The 14,010-nt window shown below is 44.9% G+C and overlaps 1 long non-coding RNA gene across 2 annotated transcripts; it reads left to right on the top strand.

Moving 5' to 3' along the window:
* Nucleotides 1-3,588: 3,588 nt before the first annotated feature.
* Nucleotides 3,589-12,569, top strand: LOC121666201. 2 transcript variants are annotated; one of them, XR_006016607.1, is made up of 2 exons: nt 3,589-3,632; nt 12,216-12,569. It is a non-coding gene; the product is annotated as an uncharacterized LOC121666201 (long non-coding RNA). The 2 variants fall into 2 exon arrangements; XR_006016606.1 differs by lacking the exon at nt 3,589-3,632 and adding an exon at nt 8,622-10,180.
* The last annotated feature ends 1,441 nt before the right edge of the window (nt 12,570-14,010 follow it).

Genomic DNA, 14,010 nt, shown 5'->3' with positions numbered 1-14,010 from the left:
AAAGGGCCTGACAGCCGAGAAGGCTGGAACTGGGTTTGTGATTGCTGTTACTGCCATAGTTGTTGTTGTTTTGTTTGACTGGTTATATATGTAATAGTAAAGAACTGTTATTCCTATTTCCCACATCTTTGCCTAAAAGCCCCTTGATTTCAAAATTATAATAACTTGGAGGGAAGGGGGTTGTATCTGCCATTCCAAGGGAGGCTTCTGCCTTCCTTAGCAGACACCTGTCTTTCAAACCAGGACGCCACCTTGACTCAGTTCCATGTGGCCGCCAAGACAAAGACAAGGTGGTAGGTGTTTCCACAGCCTGGGAGGGACATGCAGTTTTTCCTGAGACAATGACAAGAATATTGTGTGCAGTTTTGGGCACCACAGTATAAGAAAGACATTAATGATTAGAAAGTGTCCAAAGGAGAGTAATGAAGATGGTGAAGGGCCTCGAGGGGAAGCTGTACGAGGAACGGCTGAGGTCACTTGGTCTGTTCAGCCTGGAGAAGAGGAGGCTGAGGCTTATTGCAGTTACAACTTCCTTGTGAGGGGAAGAGGAGGGGCAGATGCTGATCTCTGGTAACCAGTGACATTCCCGAGGGAATGGCATGAAGTTGTGTCAGGGGAAGATTAGGTTCAATATTAGGAAAAGGTTCTTCACCCAGAGGGTGGTCAGGCACTGGAACAGAGTCCCCAGGGAAGTGGTCCAGGCTGCTAGAGCTCAAGAAACATTGGGACAATGCTCTCAGGCACGTGGTGTGACTCTTGGGGATGGTGCTGTGCAGGGCCAGGAGTCAGACTCGATCCTTGTGGCTTCCTTCCAACTCAGAATGTTTTGTGATTCTGTGAAGATGGCAGTTGTTTCCACAGTTGGCCACAGTTTCCCTTTCCCGAGCCAGAGACAAAGAAAAACAATGATGGACAAACCCCCTAAGCCATCTTGTCTGGGCTGCGCTGCTCTGACTGGTGCACTGGGCTTGGCTGTGTCTGGCAGTATTCAGCTGAGCTTGGCTCAACTCGGCTCAGCTCTGTTTGCTGCTGCTCTGTTCCCCACAGGTGCTTCCAGCACTGGCACCCATGGCACATGCACTCTGCTGGACCTGGCTGTGTTTGCTGCTTGGAGCTGTGTTCTGAGGGATGAGAAGGGACAGGCAGCAGTGGGAGAGGGGCAAGTCTACAGTGGCAACTGTGGCAACTTCCCCAAAGAAGAAGAGAATGTCACCACTTCTGGTGTGCATTCACCTTTTCCTTCCCCCCGAAGCTACACTCTGGTGATGATGTGAGTGGTATAGAATAGCAACCTTGTGGTGCCCACACGGCTCTAGGCTTCTATAACATTCTTCAAAAACGTCATTCTCCACACTTGTGGGAAAAACTAGGACATTAGCCACCCCTGATTCTGTACCACCCACTCATGCCCAGATCCTACACCTTTCAGCTATATAGATAGACATATATATATATAAATATACATAAGCACAGTTATCATTTCCATAGGCATGACCATCCCTTCCAGATGTCCGCTGAGTTCATTCAGTTCATGACTGTGGGTTCTATCCTTCCTAGATGTCTTCCAGGGCAGGAGGGCAGGTGTGCTGTTGGCTGGTTGCTGCATCAGGAGCTCCCAGCTGGTGTATCTGGAGCAATCCATCATCATTGGCCATGGCACTTCTGACACAGAGTCATTCAACAACCAGTATTATAGAATTCAACATTACAGACTGCTCTGAAAAATCAGATTCCTCTCCAGGTACACATTGTGTTTCCCCATCCCTCTGCCTTACCCACTAAGTGCACCCAGGCCATTGAGCAAAAACAATCCCAAGGATGGGTTTGCCTTTACCTGAGGCAGGATTAATCCAAACTGTCTTCCCTAACACATTTCTCATATGCACCACGGGGACTTTATCCCTTTCTATGGTTCGTGGGGGTTTTGATTGGGCAGGGCCAGCTTGATTGGTGAAGTGTCAGTTGTTAGCTAACCACGTGGCCTTCTCTAAGTATAGATCCCAGTGTTTGAAGGTCCCACTACCCATTGCTTTCAATGTGGTTTTTAACAGTCCATTGTACCATTTAGTTTTCCCAGAGATTGGTGCATGACAGGGAATATGATACATCCACTTAATCCTATGGTCTCTGGCCCAGGTCTCTAGAAGGCTGCTTTTGAAATGAGCCCTGTTGCACGACTCAGTTCCTTCTGGTGTGCCATGTCTTGCTTTTCAAAGTCCAGGATGGTGTTGTGGGCAGTGGTGTGAGGCACAGAGTACATCTCCAGCCATCCAGTGGTTGCTTCTGAAACTGTAAGCACCAGAAACCCCTTCCTTGGTGGATTTACATGAGTGTGATATAACCAATCTGCCATGTAGTCATGCTGGCAGTGAGCGGCTGCACTCAGGCTCTTCCCTTCACTGCAGTCTCCTCTCCTTCTCAGGAAGTTCTAGGAAGGTCCCCTGCTTCTTGAGGCTAAGTCCCAGTGATACTACAATGTGCAAGGAGGAACAGAAATACCAGCCATGTATTTCAAGAGATGAATGTGCTGGAATGATGCCTCCTGGTGTAGCTCCTATAGGCAGTCCCTGTGAGGCACCCAGAGGGGACATCTGTGGTTTGGGGGAGGTTTATTCGCTTATAATCATAGAATCACAGAATCCTTGAGGTTGGAAAAGCCCTCTGAGAGACCATTGAATCCAACCATTCCCCCAGTACTGCAAAGCCAACCACTGTCCCATGTCCCCAAGTGCCACATCCACATGGCTTTTAAAATCCTCCAGGAATGGGGGCTTCACCACTGCCCTGGGCAACCTTCTAAGATGTGCTGGGTCAATGCTAAATTTTTGTGTGTTTTTTATTTTTTTGTTTTGTTTTTGTCTTTGTTGTTGGGGTTTTTTTTCTAATTTTTTCACCCTATTTTGCCCATGGGTGTTGGAAGGGGAGGAGTGGTGCTGCTGAGGTGTCTTAGCATCTCACTCCTGTGGCTTCAGTGGCTGATTCCCCATTGTGCTTTGTGGTTCTGAGCCTTCCCCCAAGACCACCATGGGACTTTCATGGCAGCTGGTAGCTCCCTGCTGGCACTGGGGGAAACCCAAATGTGTCCTTTCTCCTTGGCTTAGTTTTTCTTTCCTGGTGATTAGCCATGGGAAGAGCACAGCACTCCCCATTTCCTCACAGGCCATGTGTCTTGGGGTGAGTTTATGATGTGTATGCCATATCACTGCCCTATGCCCAATAACTAATTTTGTGCCTTTCTATGCCTTTAAACTGAGCCTGAGAGGGGGGAGGAAAAACTGAGCAAAACTTCTTCAAAGCAGTTTGCAGCTTGTTCAAGGTCACACAGAGATAGAGACGGCTCTCTGTGTTCAGCTGCGGCAGGAGAGTGAGAGCGGAGGGATGCACCTGGCTTGCTTTCTTTCCAGACAGCTTTTGGCCAGTTTTTCAGCTCCTTTTCCTCCGGAGAGTTGAACTTTTGTTTTCCTGGGACTTCGGGTTTTTTTCCCTTTTCTCTGCCTGACAGTTTCAACATCAGAATACAATGGGAGGACTTTCCACTGAGGCCTTGGCCCTGGAGGTGGGCCCACCACCCTGTCCCAACTCCAAGGAGGGGGAGAGAGAGAGACTACGGAAGGACTCTGAAATTTTCCCAGGTATTTTCTCCACAGAGAGATTGTATTATTTAGCACTATTATCCTTTTCCTGTGTTTTTGTTAAATAAATAGTTTTTATCAAATAAATAGTTTTTATCTCTTTCACTTTCCTTTGAGGAAAAAGGTTTTTTTGCCAAACCTGGTGGGGGAGGGGTGGTTTGTAACCTGCCCTCTCTCAGAAGATATATTTCTAAATTTGGTCAAACCGGCACATCATGTTCTCTCTCCTTCTGTATTACAATGAATTTTTAATAATTTTCCAGCATCTCATCCCAGAGTTTTTGGTGGAATTTTCAAGCCATGGGTGAAAAAGGCATGCAAGTGAGATTGGATACTAGGGAAAATTTCTTCCCTGAAAGTGGTTGTTGGGTGCTGGGACAGGCTGCCCAGGGCAGTGGTGAAGTCCCTATCCCTAAAGGGATTTAATAGATCTGTGGATGTGACACTTGGGAACACAGTTTAGTGGTGGCTTGGCAGTGCTGGGGGAATGTTTGATCTCAGTGGTCTCAGAGGGTTTTCCAACCTGAATGGTTCTGTGAATCTGTGGCCCTGATGGGGGGACACCCCTCTGGGATGAGCACCTCCATGATGCTGGACTTTGCACAGCTCCCTGTTTGATGTGCTGGCTGTTTCCTGTCCTTGGGACACTTGGAAACATCCATGCAATCCAAATAGTAGCTGAAATTCATGTATTTAGGGCTTTTTCCTCAGGAACACTTGTGTCTGAGAAATGACTTGTTGAGAAGAGTCAAACAATTCTATATGTATCAGGAGGAGAGTGCTGGAAGCACTGGGTAAGGATAATCTCTGTTTTATGATGCTGCAACCAATATGGGATTATTATACTGAGTTTTTATGGTTATCCTTTAAAAACTATGTTAAAACATAAAGAGGGTTGGAAGAAAAATCCAGAGAATTGTTAAAAGTTTGGAAAGCATGTTTTACAGTCTGAGCCTCTGGGCACTCATTTCATATGGAAGAGTTGGATCATCATGTGTGAATTTACATGGGCCACAGGGATCTGGTGTCAGACAAAAAATAGAAAAAGGTCTTACGGTGAGAAATTAATTACACCAAAGTGGGAATAAGGCTTAAGTTTTTAACAGTGAGAGTAACACAAAAAGAACATTTTGCTGGTCATGATGAACTGTTCTTCATTGCTGAGCACTTTGTTAGGGGAAGGATTTCAACTAAAACCTGAAAACAATTGAACTAAATTGAACTATATTGTTGTGCTGCAAGGAGATGTCAGCTCTTCCAGAGGCACAGGCCACAGTCTGCAAAAGTTGGGACCAAGGGAGAATTTGTGATACATGACACCTCTAACTCAGGCTAATCGTGGAATTCCTCAAAGCTCGTTAGAGACCTCCTTGTCCCATGGAAGCCTTTCAGGCACCTGAACATGGTGGGCTTGTTAGTGTGTCAACCTGTCCTTTGACATTTGTGCAGGTCTCCTCTCTTGCAAACAGGGGATCAGTGCTGAGTTTTCATCTGCTAACTAACACATGGACGTCTTTGGTTCCCTGATTGGATCCCATGGTGCCTCCTCATGTGGAAGAAGAGCCTCTGCCTGAGCATGGTGGCCACTTTTAGACAACTAAGATGATGCCATGCCATCGCCTTTGGTGACTCTTACACAGCTCCTGCTCACATGCTTGTGATAGAGAAGATGCTCTGCACATTGGAGACTCAACAGAAAACAGTGAAAGTCTACAGACATTTTAAAGCCAACGTCTTCCATCCAAATCAACCACTATGTTTAGATTAATTTTTTTTATCCCTTTTTTCAATTAATTCCAATCTATGTGTCCATGTAATGGACAGTGCAGGAGAGTCCATGTCATAGACAGCACATCTGGCTGTTTTCTTCTCCAGCACCCTTGGCTGGAGGTCCATTGCTTGGAGGCAATTAAGAGTATTGATGATTGATCACAGGAGGGTGATATTACTGCATGGGGAACAGAGACCCTTCTAGGCTTACACAAGCTGTTGAAGCAATGGGTTGAATCTGGGCTGAATCATCATCTCAAGTTAAAAATATTAAAAGCACAATGCTACCCCCATATCTCTGTTGCACACCCCAACACCTTTATTGAGCTTTGAAAGGTTCTGTTAAACAGATCCTGTGGGAAAGACATAGATTTCAGTCTGCTAATCTCAGAAAAATCCAGGCATGTCTCAAAAGGGCAGAGATTTGCACTAGACTAATGGCCTGCTCTGGAGGAAAAAGTAACTGAATAAACTAGATGAACAATCCCATTTTCTGATGCTTGGTAGTGTTGACAGTTGGTGGTTCATGGTGGTCTATTGTCTTTTGCTTCATGTGGGCTTCCCTAGTGCAGGAGCCTGTGAATCACACTGTTGGATGTAAGAAGTGGTTGATAGCACTGTATTGCACACAGACATGGTTTCATCCAGCTGTGCCTGCTCCCTTTCAAATTATCTTTTACTTTCCCCACAGTTCTGCAGTACTGTGAAGTGATTTTGTAGTTTCCTTACCTGGGAACAATGAGGTCCAGGGTCACCTCTGTCATTTGTAGAGAAAAGAACTTCTGTCACTGCAGAAAGTCTTTAATGGAGGAATTAAAACAATGCATCCTTCATGGTGGAGGAAAGTGTAAAGAAACATGGTAATGCTCTAGTTCAGGTTTATTTAGTGCATTCATGACTTTATTTAGTATTTTTTCAGCTTTTTTTTAGTGTGCTAATGGCTTTATTTAGTGCATTGGTGATTTAGTCATGGAAGGATAAAGGACAAAGTAGAAAATTATAAATATTATAGCAAGTCTACTAAAAGAATCATGGAAATAGGCTGAAATATATTAACAGGATATACCCTAGTTCAGGGAAACCACACAGAATGGCAAAGGTGATGATTTCTTAATTAATCAGAGGAGTGATATAATAAATAAAATAAAGGTTTCATTCCTCCTTTGGAGTTGATCTGTAGTATTGAGGGGATGATGTGGACAAATGACAGTGTGATGAGGCCAGAGGGATGACCAACACTGTCACAGTGATAGGGAACCCCAGTATCTGGAAATGGGCACTGAAGTCTAAGCATGTGGCTTGTCCAGCTGCCAGGTGGTCACAAAAGCAGTGATGACCCATATTTTTGTGCCTGGAAGCTAGCGAAGAGGTCAGTGTGATGATGGGCACAGGTATCAGCAGTGCAGGGATCCAGGTGCTCACTTCTAGCTGGATGCTTACTCTTCTTGTCATCTTGGCTGGGTAACAGGGGAGGTTGCAGGTGGCAGGGTAATGGTCATAAGCCTTCCAGGGCCTAAAGGAGGTCTGAGAGAGCTGGAGACGGACTTTGGACAAGGGCCTGGAGTGACAGGACAAGGGGAATGGTTTCACAGTGACAGAGAGACGGGTTAGATTGGACACTGCAAAGAAATTTTTTCCTGTGAGGATGATGAGGCCCTGGCACAGGTTGCCCAGAGAAGCTGTGACCATCCCATCCCTGGAAGTATTCAAGGCCAGGTTGCATGGGCCTTGGAGCAATTTTGTCTAGTGAAAGGTGTCCCTGTCCATGGCAGGGGGTGGAACTGGATGATCTTAAACCTCCCTCCCAAACTAAATTGTTCTGTGATTCAATGATGATTCCATAAAACAGGCCGATGTTCAAGATATTTCCCTAAGGAAATTTGCAGAGCTTCTGTGAGGAAAACACTTTTTGGATCAAGTCTCTGAGCGCCTTGCATGACAGAGCTCAGCTCCTCTTGTCTCTAACTCATAATGAAGATGATTTGGATTCTCTGTTGGAGATGTGGAGTTTTTCTGTAGGTAGTACATTCTTCAGCTTTGGGCACAAAAGTCAAGGATTAGACCCACCTTGCTTTTGGTGTTCTCCATTCAGGATCTCCCCATAGGGACTGGTCATTTGGGATCCCTTTTCTGGTCCGTGGGGAAAAGGCACATTTGGGGCCATGCAGGTCCTTTGCCCCATTCTGCACTGAGAAGAAGATGAGCCATGTTACAGAAATGCCCACCTCTCTTCTCTAAGGGAACTCAGGGAATTGGCTCAGGGGCAGTCCATCAGCCCTTTTTTTTGCTGGATTACAATCTTTGCTACCCAAAGTCCTCCTCACTGTTTTTCATACTCAACTGCCGCTGGTTGGATACTTGCAGCTCACTGCATTTCCCATGGCCATTGCATTTGTGTTCTGCTCTTGTTGCTGAATTTCAGATGAAAAAGTAGAATTTCTTTTGACTTCCATGTTGTTTCCTGGTACATAAAATACTAATGATAATGATTTTCATTCTAATTCTTTTGGCTGATATAGGTCATCATCATGTTTTTACCATAGTCAGAAATGTTTCATGACATTCAAAGACACTTAAAAAAAAGTAGAAATGAGCTAATGACTTCAGCTCAGATGGAGAGGGACACACTGTGTGGCAGCTTATAGCCCTTACACATTGTTCCAGTTTGGCCGAATTTAGAAATATATCCTCTGAGAGAAGGCACAACCACCCCTCCCCCGCCAGGTTTGGGGAAAAATAAATTTTCCTCAAAGGAAAGTGAAAGAGATAAAAACTATTTATTTAACAAACACATGGGAAAAGGATAATAATGCTAAATAATAAAATCTCTCGCTGTGGAGGAAAAAAACTAGGAAAGTGTTAAGAGTCCTCCCTCTGGTCTCCTCAGAGCTGGGGCTTGGCCCAGGGCCAGGCCCTCTGCGCTCGGTGGAAAGTCCTCCCGATGTGTTCTAATATTGAGCAGTCCAGTGGAAAAGGGAGAAAATCCAAAATTCCAGGGAAGGAAAAAAATTCAACTCTCAGTCTCTCTCCGGAGAAGAAGAAGCTGAACAACTGGCCAAAAACTGACTCGGGAAACAGCAAAACCGGGTGCTTCCTCCCTCCCCTGCCGCAGCTGGGCAAAAGTTGCTATCTCTGTGTGACTTTGAACGAGCTGCAAACTGCTTTGAAAAAATTTTGCTCAGCTTTTCCTTCCCCCTCTCAGGCTCAATTTAGAGGCATAGAAAGGCACAAAGTTAATTTCTGGGCATAGGGCAGCAATATGGGATACACATCATAAAGTCACCCCAAGACACACATCTTTGTTTTATGTAATGTCACTCTACAGTTGTATTATTCATATAAACTTGAGATACTTTTTGGATTTGTCCAGGAAGGTTAAGACAGCATGTGCCATACTTTCCCATTTATTTTACATTATGAGCTTTTAAAATTCTTGAGGTAAAAAGATTTTCTTCCTTCTCAACAGAAATAGTTTCTTTGTTGCTCATAAAGATTTAATGCAGAAAGGACTATTCTCCCAAAACCTATGGAATATGCTTACTTGCTGCAGAAAAATACAGCAACATTTTGGAATCTTCCAACAACTTCAGTTCAAGCCACAAAAGAGCTGCTGGCCTTTCATGGGCACAAATTCCCTGGGAATTTATCTCTTTTCTCGAACAGTGTGTAAATCATAACTAAGATAATGTTTGTAAGAAAAAATCACCCTTGTATTTGTTAGGTTTGAGCTAAAAGGAGAAGGAGAAATTCGGCTTAATTGAGGTTTTATGCCTTTCCTTGGTTTCCTTATCCCACTTTAAGAGAGGGGTAATAAAGCTCACTTGGAAATGTTTAGTGCATGGTCACGAGTAGTTTGGAGTAATGGTTGATCTCATGCAATTTCCGAACTTTATTAAATCTCTGGTAATTTTCAGATAGTTTTACCTTTCACCTAGAAACTCCTCTCCATAACCATATGGGAGGGATCCATTTAATATTACAAATAAATAGATTTTCTGCCACCCAAGATTTAAATGCAATTGATGTTTTGTTTACTCTCTACCTCTCATCTAATATAACCTTCTCCATTTCTCATCCTTGTTATTACTTTTCCAAACTGGTGAGCTTTGAGGATGTAATTTATACAAAAAAATTCTGTGCTATTAAAAAACCCAAGATAATTTATTGTGCTGAAATAAAATTCCCAGCATGTAAAGTCCTTAAAGTTAGCATGATTTGAAGATGTTTTCAGACATATTAGGTCAAATTCTCATCCCTTGGAGCCTGTTGACATGGACTACAATCATATTTTTCCATCCTGGACCCCAATAGAAAAAATTAAATCAAAATGAAACACTTAATTAGTCTGAAAAGTATTTTCCTATTAACTGAATAGTCGCAGCAATAACTCACTTGTAATTTGGAGTTAAAATGGTTTTCCCCTTCTTTAGTGTTATCCTTAGTGGGAAGTGGATAACTCCTGCAATAAATCAACGGGCACAGCTACTGCTGATACCAATCACATTTGAGTGTGCTGCCCTGCTCCCCAGAGATGCTCTCTGGGAGGTTTTCTTGGCTTGAGCCCACACATTTATTTAACCCACATGTTATTTTCCCAAAGGAGCATCTCAACAGTTTTGAATGCCCCTCACAGCAGATGGAGATGGTACAACCATATACTCAGGAGCAACAAAAGAGGAATTTCCACTACCCAGCATTTGTCATGTGGTGGAAGTGGGCTGTTGTGTCAAGGCCAATGGAGAAACTCTGAAGGAAGATTGGTTGTTTCTTCCCAGCAGGTATCTTTGATGGAAACCTGCCCTCTGGCAGTGGGAAGCCATTAACCCTTGTCCTGTGACTCTAGACCCTTGTTCGAAATCCCTCTCCAGCTCTCTTGGAGCCGCTTTAGGCACTGGAAGATGCTCTAAGGTCTCCCTGAAGCCTTCTCTTCTCCAGGCTGAACACCTCCAGCTCTCCCAACCTGCCTCTGGAGCAGAGGTGCTCCAGCCCTCAGAATATCTTTGTGACCTCTTCTACACCTGATCCAATAGGTCCATGTCCTTCTGATGTTGTAGCCAGGTGGGGATCAGTCTTTTCTCCCAGGTAACAAGCAACAGGATAAGAGGAAAGAACCTCAAGTTGTGCCAAGGCTTGGGTTGGATACTGGGGAAAATTTCTTCTTGGAAAGGGCTGTTCAGCCCTGGCACAGTCTGTCCAGAGTACTGGTGGAGTCCTCATCCCTGGGAGGATTTAAAAGCCACATGGACGTGGCACTTGGGGACATGGGTTAGTGGTGGGCTTGGCAGTGCTGGTGGAACAGTTGGATTTGATGATCTCAGAGGGCTTTTCCAACCCAAATAATTCTGTGATTTTATATCCTATTGTCATTGTTTGACACTGGCCCAATGCCAGTCACCCATGAAAGTCGCTCGCTCACCCTCCCCTGCCACAGCTGGGCAGAGGAGAGAAAAATTAATGAAGGGTTCATGAGTTGAGATAAGGACTGGGAGGAGAGAAAAACCAAGGCCGAAACAGGCTCAACTTAAAGGTACAAAGTGAATTTATTACTAACAGAGTCAGAGGAGGATAATGAGAAGTAAAATGAGCCTTTAAAAACACCTTCTCTGCCCCCGAACCCCTCCCTGCTTCCCACCGACAGCGCAGGGAGACAGGGCGTGGGGGTTTTGGTCAGTTTGTCACCCGTGGTTTTCTTCTGCTACTCAGGGGGAGGAGTCCTTCCCCTGCTATGCCATGGGGTCCCTTCCCACAGGAGACACTTCTCTGTGAACTTCTCCAGTGTGGTTCCAATCTCACGAGCAGCAGTCCTCCCAGAACTGCTGCAACGTGAGTCCCTCCCATGGGCAGACAGTCCTCCCAAAACTTCTGTGGTGTTGGTCATTCTTCCATGAGGTGCAGTCCTCCACGGACAGGCTGCTCCAGCCTGGAAGCAGGGGCCCTCTCTCTCCACCAGGTGTTCCACTGGATCACAGCCTCCTCCAGGCATCCACCCACTCTGGCACAGGCTGTGGGTGGACCTCTGCATCCCCCGTGGATCCCCATGGGCTGCAGGGGGACAGCTGCTTCACCATGGTCATCACCACGGCCTGCAGAGGAATCTCGGCTCTGGCGCCTGGAGCACCTCCTCCCCCTCATTCTCCACTGACCTTGGTGTCTCCATGTTTTCCCTCACATGTTCTCACCTCCTCCTCTTCTCTGAAAAAAACTGTGCCCCACTTTGTTTTGATTTTCTTCTTAAATATGTTATCACAGAGGGGTTACCACCATCTCTAACTGGCCCAGCCTTGGCCAGCGGCATGTCCATCTTCAGAGCCATCAGGGATAGGCTCTGCCAGACATGGTGGAAGCTTCCAGCAGCTTCCCCCCCTGCTACCAAAAACCAGGCCATGCAAAACTGATACACCTATGATTGTCGGAGCAATTTCCCACTTGAATTTCTGATTTCATCCAAGTGGACATGGTGCCCCTCATGGTGAGTCCCTGGACACTCATATTAAAAAATCTTTCCTGTAACATTTGGGAGAAGCTGTATTTCCAAACATGTTTGTTTTGAAATACTGATTTTTACACTTGGGTGGCAATACCAGTAAAAACAGTGCAAATTGATCTCTCAGTGACTTGGAGATCTTTGGAGTTTTAGGAATGTTTTTCATAATAATTAATATCCAGGGACAAGCACAATCAAAGCTTGCACAGCTAGGGCTAGAGCATGCTGAAGCCTCAGGGAGCCTGAGCATCAGGTAGCCTGGGACTTAGAGAGCATGCAGTGGGACTTCTAATGAGATTAAATCCTTTCAACTCTATTTTATTTTGCAGCTCTGCCACGTGAAGGAGCTCCAGGGGACTTGGGCTGTAGAGAAAGGTTACACTTCAGGCTGCTTTGCAGATGCGGTGCATCATCCTGGAGCCATTGTTTTTGTCCAGCTGTAAGTAAACTCATGAACACCTCTGTGTTCTGTGGATGTCCCAGGGTACAGCAGGGGTTTTCATTCTCCTAATTATGACTTGCTGGGAAATACTTTCATTTTCACATAGGTGCTGGAGTTAAAGAGAAAAGATTCAGTGAAGCATTAATTTATGTAAAAAAAAAATCCTTACATTGATGCTATCTGAATTAACTTTTACTGTCTTTATTTAATTTTTACTTAAAATTAAAATAACATGTCTGCATGTCTGTTTTTAACTATTCCTAGAATCACAGAACCAAAAAAACATAGAATCACAGAATGGTCTGGGTTAGAAGGGGCTGTTAAACGTCATCTAGTCCAACCTGCTGCCATGAGCAGGGACATCTTCCACCAGACCAGGTTGCTCAGACCCCTGTTCTCTCATTGAGTAGATTCCTTTACTGATTTTGTACAGCATCCCCTTCTCTTACCTTGGGGGGAGGGGGTGTGGGGTTAGAGGGGAGTTTAAATGTCAGCTCTGCATTCATCTTTTCTTCTTCCCCTCCACACTGCTCCCTACTAGAGCTGGGCATGATGCCATATAGGACCAAACAAATGCCTCAGGAATAATGATCCCAGCTTGCCCCAGTTTAAAAAAAGTACTTAACATACCATTGATTTGAATTTCAAAAGTTTGGGTAGGAAAATGCTCATTTCTTTTTATGGAGATAAAACACTTGGAATCACTCTTCAGCTCCCCAGTTTTACCAAGTGTGCACAATCAATTCTTAATAAAATAGTGGAATAAGGGCAGATTAATAAATGGATATGCTATGAATATGGTATCATGGCTGGATCTAATCTGTATTTGGATGCCATAAAAATGCATTTCCCTACAGCATGTGAATTTTATATAAATCACCCCCAGAGCTCAAGTCGCAAAACCAAAAACTGAGAGAGGTACAGGGTCAGGACAACAATAACACCCTCTTTCCCCCATTGTCCTTGTGTTTTTTCTTTGCACCAGGCACATGGCGTCCTGTTACAAAGGGGTGAAGGACTTGGTGATTCCCAAACACACAGTCTTGTGCAGCTCATGCACACAACCTCCAGGATGCTGTTCAGGTGAGCAGCCCCAAATTTATAGGCAGGGCTGGAGGTTTTCTAGGGAGTTGGTGGAGGTTGAGAGGTTGGTGTCAGTGTGTTGATTCTTGAGTCAACTCATCTGAAGAGCCCAGGCTGGGTAGATGGGGAAACTGAGGCTGATGGGAAGCCATAGGACCCACTCAAGGTGCAGGTGTGGGAGATTCCAGCTCATACAAATCTGTGAGCAGTGGTAACCCAAAACTTGCTGTTTCATTTTTCCTTTTGCTTAGCTAAAATTTTTCAGTTAAAGTAATTGTTTTTTAATTTCCTCATTTTGCCCAGAGATATGCATACAAATAAAATTCAGCTGGAAGCCCAGCATGCTCTGGAGAGCTGCTGGGCTGTAGGATACAGGATGTTCACATCTTCGGTCATTCCAGCTCCAGGACTTCACAGGCTCCCGACTTGCATGGAGAAATCTCCTCCTTCTGTGCTCTAACACTGCCACCCCCTGGCACATCAACACTTCCAGGGATGGGACAGCCACTGCTTCTTTGGGCAACCTGTGCCTCACCATCCTTACAGGGAAAAATTTCTTCCCAATATCTAGTGTAAATCAGAGAATCACAGCATGGTTT

Source organism: Corvus kubaryi, unplaced genomic scaffold, assembly GCF_017639235.1.
Source record: "Corvus kubaryi isolate FWS band 111438036 unplaced genomic scaffold, C.kubaryi_AGA036_p1.0 37341, whole genome shotgun sequence".
In the NCBI taxonomy this organism is placed as follows: Eukaryota; Metazoa; Chordata; class Aves; order Passeriformes; family Corvidae; genus Corvus; species Corvus kubaryi.
Note: the sequence above shows the minus strand (reverse complement) of the source record. Positions and strands in the feature narration are given on the sequence as shown.